This window comes from Triticum urartu, chromosome 6, assembly GCF_003073215.2.
Source record: "Triticum urartu cultivar G1812 chromosome 6, Tu2.1, whole genome shotgun sequence".
Classification (NCBI taxonomy): Eukaryota; Viridiplantae; Streptophyta; class Magnoliopsida; order Poales; family Poaceae; genus Triticum; species Triticum urartu.
The window spans coordinates 307,123,260-307,132,335 of record NC_053027.1 but is presented as its reverse complement, the minus strand read 5'-3'; positions in this window follow the sequence as shown (position 1 = coordinate 307,132,335).

Sequence of the window (9,076 nt, the reverse complement as noted above, 5' to 3'; positions counted from 1 at the left end):
ACCCAACTATTGACCAAAGACATGATTCGGAGTTGATGCATATAAGGCCAAACTCGCGACGCCGAACACTCCCTAAGGTATTCGGTCTTTACAATGTATACTGGGCTGAGTAACACTCTCGATAATAAGCCCTGAATTTACACGTACGTGCATTAGTCTGACATGACGAAAATGTCAATAACACCAGCATCCCTCTTGGTTACGTTGAGTATCCTTAGGGTGTGAGGCAACAAGAGACAGTAAAAAAGGTTTACACATGGTCTTAATCGAAAAAAACCTTTGAACGGGGCCCTACTTCACGTCTGCGCATGTGTCTCTGTTGTGCCGTATCCTGGAAGGGTGTAGCACGATGATCATCTGTAAGAGAGAAAGGCCCAGGTGAAAGTTTTCGTGCGAAAAATTGGTTATTCTTGATAAACCATTAAAATTCAATTTAAATAAGATCAAGTCGAACTGTAGTCCTTTGTACATGTGGGAAGACCCTAGCACCACACATGGGGGTATATCCAGTGACCCAGCCTTAGGTTTATCTGAGCTATTACAACTAGTGGTGCGCCGGACTCGTCTAGCCGTGTCCGCGGTCTTAACGACCAATCATTTATTCTAGTTGGAGAGGCCGCTCAGTGTTCGGCTGCCAAAGCCTCCACACATTCTTCCGCACATAAGGAACGTTCTGTGTTTCCGTTAACTATGATGATGGCACGTGGACCGGCCATCTTAAGCTTAAGATATGCGTAATGTGGTATTGCATTGAAACGAGCGAAGGCCGTTCTTCCGAGTAGTGCTTGATAGCCACTTCGGAACGGAGCGATGTCAAAGGTTAACTTTTCACTTCGGAAGTTGTCGGGAGAGCCGAATACAACCTCTAGTATTAGAGAGCCCGTGCAGGGGGCCTCTGGGCTTGGTATTACTCCTTTAAAGGTAGTATTGCTTTGGCTGATTCTTTTCGGGTCTATCCCCATTTTGCGGACTGTGTCCTGATATATCAGATTAAGACTACTGCCACCGTCCATAAGGGCTCGGGTGAGATGGTATCCGTCAATTATTGGGTCTAGTACCAAGGCAGCCGATCCTCCGTGCCGGATACTAGTTGGGTGATCCCTACGATCAAAGGTGATCGGGCAGGCCGACCAGGGGTTGAACTTGGGGGTGACGGGCTCTATTGCCCATGTGTCTCGGAGTGCGCGTTTGCTCCTCCTCTTTGTTACGTGAATCATGTTCACTGTTTTGACCTCTGGTGGGAATTTTTTCTGTCCCCTAGTGTTCGGCTAGCGAGGCTCATCCTCGTCTTCGCTTGGTGTCTCCCTCCCCTTGTGGTCGGCGTTTAGCTTGCCGGCCTGCTTGAAGACCCAGCATTCCCTATTGGTGTGATTTGCTGGTTTGTCGGAGGTGCCATGAATCTGACATAATCTGTCTAGAATCTTGTTTAGACTGGACGGTCCGTCTCTACTGCCTTTAAATGCCTTTTTCCGTTGATCGGGTCGAGAGCCCCTGAATCCGGCGTTTACTGCCATGTTGTCTAGGCCGTCTTCATTGTTTCGACGCTTGCTTTATTGCGGCGTGGTTTTCCATTGCCATCCTTGACTTCAGATGTTGCTGGGTTGCTGGTGCCGCTACGGGCCAGCCAACTGTCTTCGCCCGCGCAAAAGCGGGTCATGAGGCTTGTGAGGGCTGCCATTGTCCTTGATTTTTCCTGGCCGAGGTGTCTGGCGAGCCATTCATCCCGGACACTGTGTTTGGAAGCCGCTAATGTTTCGTTGTCCGGGCAGTCAACAATTTGATTCTTCTTAGTGAGGAATTTGTTCCAAAGCTTTCAGGCTGACTCTCCGGGCTGTTGAATTATATGACTTAGATCGTCTGCATATAGAGGTCGGACATAGGTCCCTTGAAAATTAGCCCTAAAAGCATCTTCGAGCTCTTCCCAACTTCCAATTGTGTTTTCGGGGAAGCTCTTCAGCCAGGGCCGAGCTGGTCCTTTCAACTTGAGGGGTAAGTATTTGATGGCGTGGAGATCATCTCCACGAGCCATGTGGATATGAAGGATAAAATCCTCAATCCAGACCCCAGGGTCTGTCGTTCCGTCGTATGCCTCTATGTTCACGGGTTTGAATCCTTCGGGAAATTCGTGATCCAGCACCTCATCGGTGAAGCATAGGGGGTGTGCGGCACCCCTGTATTTGGATGTGCCATGGCGTTCTGACGGTTGTAGTGTTCTGTTTTGATTATGTGCCGGAGCGCGCTTCCTAGATCCGTAGATGGATCTGGTCAGACCGGCTTTTTGGTCCAAGTCCTCACATAAATCGTGCACTGACTTATGTTCGACATCGTTAGCCACCCTATCGTGGCCACGGGGTGGTCGATCCGGCTGATCGGCCGTTTTATTTTTCAGCTGTGTAGGCTCTAAAGCCTCGTCATCGAATTCAGGAAACGTCTTGCACTTTGGGTAGCTCTTTGTATGGAAACTACCACCGTACTTTTCTTCAGTGTCAATCACTTTGTTCCATCTACTGTTGAGTGTATTTTGCGCGGCTTTAAGCCTTTGCTTCTGCTTCTTTAGACTCCTCGTGGTGGCAATAAGCCTTCTATGGAGGTTCTCTTTCTACAAGTGCCATTCCGGGATGATGTGTGCATCGTCGTCCGGACTGTTCTCCTCTCCGGAGATAGGTTGGTGAGATTTACCCTCGGCGTCGCCGTGATCGGGCAACGGCTCCGTACTATGTTCGGCGTCCGCTGGTTCATCCTGCTCTATCGCTGGGTCCATGTGGTCGTCGTTTGCTTTGGAGTCGTTCGGGGTATTATTCTTTCCTGCGCTGTTATCGCTGTTTTTGCCGAGTTGGGATTTGGAGCGGCGCCTACGTCGTAGCTTTGGTTGCTTCTCGAGGGGATTACCTTCTGCTGCATCCTTCCGTTCCTCGTCATTGTTTTCTTTGGGTGTATCCACCTTGTATATATCGTGTGATGAAGTTGCTTTCCAGTGCCCTGTGGGCGGTGGTTCCTGTTCCTCTCCTGCATCGTCGTCCATACCGTCGATGTCTTCGGAGCCGAAATTAAGCATGTCGGCTAAGTCGTCGACAGTGGCTATTAAGTGGGTGGTGGGTGGGCAATGAATTTCTTTGTCGTCCGCCTCCCACTCAAGCCGTATATAGTTCGGCCAAGGGTCTCCTGACAAGGAGAGAGACCTCAATGAATTTAGCACGTCGCCCAAGGGCGAGTGCTGAAAGATATCCGTGGAGGTAAACTCCATGATCGGTGCCCAATCGGATTTGATAGGCACGGAAGCAGGCGGTTCGGAGCCTGCGGCCGGGGACGAATCCAAGGGTCCGACAACACAGGTCTCATAGGGGGTGAAGTCAGTATTCGCCTCTATCGCCGTGGAGTGTTCGGCCTCCGTGGCGAGGTCCATCCACCCGTCCTCGGTCGGCACGATCTGCTCCAGATTGAAGGCCGGAGTAGCCACAAGGGTGATCACCCGGACACCGTCCGGCAGCAGAGCTAAGTCATGCTCGTCACGACGGTGCGGAGCACCTGACATGGGCTCGAATCCGTCGAAGATCAAGTCTTCACGGATGTCGGCGGTATAGTTAAAGCTTCCAAACCTGACCTGATGGCCAGGGGTGTAGCTCTCGATCTGCTCCAGATGGCCAAGCGAGTTGCCTCGCAGTACGAAGCCGCCGAATACGAAGATCTGTCCAAGGAGAAAAACCTCACCCTGGACCGCATCGTTGCCGATGATCAAAGGAGCCATCGAGCCTTACGGTGACGACTTAGTGGAACTCTCAATGAAAGCACAAATGTCGGTGTCAAAACCAGCGGATCTCGGGTAGGGGGTCCCGAACTGTGCGTCTAAGGCGGATAGTAACAGGAGGCAGGGGACACAATGTTTACCCAGGTTCGGGCCCTCTCGATGGAGGTAATACCCAACGTCCTGCTTGATTGATCTTGATGATATGAGTATTACAAGAGTTGATCTACCACGAGATCATAGAGGCTAAACCCGAGAAGCTAGCCTATGATTATGATTGTTGTTGTCCTACAGACTAAACCCTCCGGTTTATATAGACACCGGAGGGGGCTAGGGTTACACAGAGTCGGTTACAAGGGTGGAGATCTACATATCCGAACTGCCAATCTTGCCTTCCACGCAAAGGAGAGTCCCACCTGGACATGGGACAAAGTCTTCAATCTTGTATCTTCATAGTCCAACAGTCTGGCCAAAGCATATAGTCCGGCTGTCCGAGGACGCCCTAATCCAGGACTCCCTCAGCGGGCACACGGCCGGGGTGAGCACGACGGCGCCGGAGAGGGTTTTGCTATGGATCTGGTGGGAGGGGGAGCTGGCGAAGGAGATTGGGTGGTCTAGTTGAGTGAAATGCGGGCGGACGGTGGGGGTGTTGGGGACTCCATGTGTTTGAAATGAAGACGTGAGTTCATTGTTTTGCCTCTAAATTTTTCCCATGTAAACCAATCACAATTTTACCACGAGTTTGATTTGCGGGCGCATTTCAGGTCTCGTGTGCTATATGTAAGACATTTTTTGGCATTTACCGTGCATGTTGGCATATAAATCAATTCCTAGCCGGACTGCATTTCCTGTCGAAAGGGATGAGGATTGCCATTCGATCTCGGAGCATCCAACTGTGCAGACGTACGATCCATGGGGTTTGGGTTCTGGCCAATCAGAACACACGACTCAGATTGTGCGCGCAGCTAGGGGGGCATCGGCCACGGTTTGGTAGGCACATGGCTTTCGTGTGTGAACCGTGTGCTATTTGAAAACATTTTTTGGGGAGGGGCTATTTGAAAACATGTACATGTGTTGTCGAAAGGGATGAGGATCACCGTTTGATCAAGGAGAATCCAACGGTGCGGACGTACGATCCGTGGGGTTTGGGTTCTGGCCAATCAGAACGCACGACTCAGATCGCGCGCATGGCAAAGTGGGGGGCATCAGCCACGGTTTAGTGGATACACGGCTTGCGTGTGTGAACCGTGTGCTCTTTGAAAACATTTACATTACCTAACATCATATTGTTGTTCGAATGAAAACATGAGTTCATCGTTTCGCCTCCAATTTTTTCCACGGTAAGAAATCACGAGTACAGTGGAGGGTGTCATATACTAGTATGATGAATATACAGTATATATGATACTAGTGTATGATACTACGTTTAATTAATTATAGCACATACTATAATACATAGAGTATAGTATCATATATAGATCATATTTATTGACATGCATGACAAAATTAGCATCACATTTAACATGATATAGTATCTACCTATATGTTAGTCTAACCCTCTTTATATATATTTAATTCTTTGCCACATCAGCATACTTGCTATTTCCGAGTGCGTGACACCGTCGGCTATGATACCACCACTATGGCCAGCCTTATATGGTGGGGAGCATCATATACTATATATATAGTATCATGCATATCATACTAGTGTATGATACTACGTCTGTACCTTCATAGTGCATATATAGTATCATAGAGTAGTACTAACTCCCTCTATAAAGTTATATATATATAAGAGCATGTAGATTACTAAAATAGTGACCTAAACGCTCTTATATTAGTTTACGGAGGGAGTATATATCATAGATCACCGTATTTATGGCCATGCATGATACAAAGTAGTATAGCATTTATTATATATATATATGTTACGGTATCAACATATGTTACTGCTTCTTTGCCACATCATCATATTTTATATTCCCGAGTGCATGATACTGGCTATGATACCCCCACTATGGCCACCCTAATAAGGCAGGTCTTAATATGGGAGTATCAAGCAGTACGATGCATGCCAACTAGACTTTTTGGATGATGCGGCACACAGTTAAACCGGAAAGGAGGGGGTATGAGACTAGCCACAATAGAGAGTACACTAGTAACATACACATATCCCTAGACTATATATGTTACTACCTTCATAGTCGGTAGTAACATAAGTGTAGTGTCATGCAAAGCTTCATTTATTAGGTTATAGACTCATATTGCATTGGGACATGTGATGTTACAGTAACTAGCTAAGTTATTGAAACTATCTCTCTCATTAACTTATTGCCACATACGCACGTTTGTTGAGTTGGAGTCGATGTTACTGCTGAAGTTACTCCCACTGTGGCTAGTGATCTGATACTAGCTAGTCGTCTATGATATACTAGCTACCTCACTAAGAGCATGGTTAATAAACCATCCAAGGGTCGGCTATAAGAAGTTTCCATGTTATATACAGCCAACCTCTTATTGGCATGTACAATAATAGGTTTTCTATATGTACTAGTATATCAATAGTTGGCCCACCTTACATCCTCGCAAAGTGTCTTGGGTCTCGTGTTGCAGCTGGCTCTACTAACCAAGAGCCCGCTTCTCTTATCTTTCCTCCAACTAATAAGCACATATATATATTATTCTATTCCTTATAGCCTGCTTAGACTACCCACAGTGGGAGTAACATAGGTAGTAACATCACACATATCTAGATAATGTTACTGTAGTAACTAGCTATGTTACAACTTTCCTCCATTTCTTCATTTATTGCATGCCACATCATCTATTTTATCTAGATATTTGTGATGTTACTACCTATGTTACTCCCACTCTGGGTAGTGACTACTAGAATGAAGAAATAAATGATGTGGCATGCAATAAATGAAGAAATGGAGGAAAGTGGTAACATAGCTAGTTACTAATAGTATGAGTAACATCACACACATATATCAAGGCAAGATGTGTCTATAGCCTAATAAATGAAGTATTCCATGTTACCACACACATATGTTACTCCCCACTATAGAGGTAGTAACATAGACTAGTAACATCAGCATGTTACTAGTCTATGTTACTACCCATTGTGGCTAGTCTTACTAGTAGTATGAGTAACATCACACATCTCAAGGCAAGATGAGTCTATAGCCTATTAAATGAAGTGTTGCATGTTACTACAAATATGTTACTCCCCACGATAGAGGTAGTAACATAGACTAGTAACATTCTATGTTAATACCCATTGTGGCTAGTCTTAATTATGTCACTCTATTGTGTATTTGCTCTAATGCATAGTATCTTAGAGTACCTAGTATCATATGTAGTACTTCATTTATATCATCATGCATGACACATAGTAACATAGAATTTATTATGATACAGTTTCATGATATGATACTTAACCCTCTCTTTCTTCATTTAATTAATTATATGACAGCTCATCAAAATTTCCTAGTTGGCATGCATGATACTAGCTACGATACCCCCTTATTATCAGCCTAGCAAAGGTGTATAAATCATTGGTGCGTCACTTTGTGAGTTTTCATCCGTTTGTTCGAGAAGTGGGGAGAAGTTTCAAACATTTCGGCCGCGAGGTGCGGCCACTAGCGTAGGCCTACTTGGTATTCTAATTACAGGAAATTCAGATGGAGTTCGGACATCATAAAAATCGATGTGTGCCTGTGGCGTGCTCTCGCGACCCCGTGGAAAAAATTTGGTAAAGCTTGGCACTAGTTTTGATGACCACTGCTTCCAAATTGGAGCATCTCACATGAAGGATCATGGTTTTCCAAAAGGAGACATGTCAATTCAAACTCCTCTGGCTGGTGACTTCATCGTTTAGCCTCATAAAAATTTCCCCACGGTACGCAATCACCAACATACCATGTGTTTGATTTTCTGTTGCATTTGAGGTATCGTTAGCTATATTTAAGGCATTTTTTGAGATTAACGTGCATTTTGTGCATAAAAATAAAATTACAACCAGAACTGCATGTGCTGTCGAAAGGGATGAGGATCGCCATTCGATCTGGGAGCATCCAACGGTGCAGACGTACGATCCGTGGGGTTTGGGTTCTGGCCAGTCATAAAGCACGACTCAGATCGTGGGCGTGGTAGCAGGGTTTGGTCGGCACATGGCTTTTATCAACGAACCATGTGCTATTCGCAAACCAGATTGCATATATTTGTTCACGCATATTGTAGTGAGATCAATTGAGTGTGCTATCTCGATGATATAATAATAATAATAATAATAATAATAATAACAACAACAACAAATAAACAGTTCATCTTCGTTGCCTGAGCTGACAACATATCAAGATCAACATATTAATGGTTCTTACATCAACAGAAAATTGGGCATAACGCACAAATTCAGTACACACGAAAGTTCTAAATTTAATGAATTAAGTTGCAGGGTACGTTGAAAGACTACTCTTACAGCTTAATTCCCATGTACATGGGAGAACTAGGATCATTAAGTTGACCCAGAATGAACTTGGGGTTTTTGATGATTTTACGCTGCTCTGTTACACTGGTGCGTGATCCCTTGGCTAGCAACTCATCAAATTCATCGTACTCGTCCTAATCGGCAACAGCGTCGACACCTAGTACACTTCTCTTCCCATGCATCGCTAAATGGCTGTTCTTATGCAAGGGGTCTTCCACAAACAAAATATGGGTAGCATCGCTCGCAAGAATGAATGGGTACGCGTGATATGGCATCGTTGTCCTGTTAACACAGGTCTTCCTGTACTCATCAATCCTTACCTGACCAAGAGGGATCCATGCACACCTGAATAATGCCACCTTAACTTTCACATAGTCAAGCTCCCAAATCTCTTTGATGGTTCCACAGTATACCCTTTTATTAGCTTCATTTACAGTCATGCATTCTATTCGAACAGAGATGTTTTGATACGATGTCTTCTTATCATGTTCCTCAGTGTAGAACATGTATCCATTTATGTCATATGCTTGGTACGTCAGCAGCGTAGGTGATGGCTTCTGTGCCAACCACGTAGCAATGTCATCGATGGATCCTTGTGCCAAACGATTCTTCAGCCATTCAGCGTAGTTCTTAGCGTGCTCCTTCATATCCACATCTGATGAAGGCACAATTGGTAAGAATCTTTGGCGTATCTCCGCCAATTGTTCTTCAGCATAAGCGATGAGAACTGGGCTGTTAAGCAGTACCGTCAAATGGGCTTTCTCTACCAACTCTAGGGGTGCAGCCATTTGCGTGCCAGCAAGGACCGGCTTACCTTTTAGCCTTCCCTCATGGCAAGAGAGGGG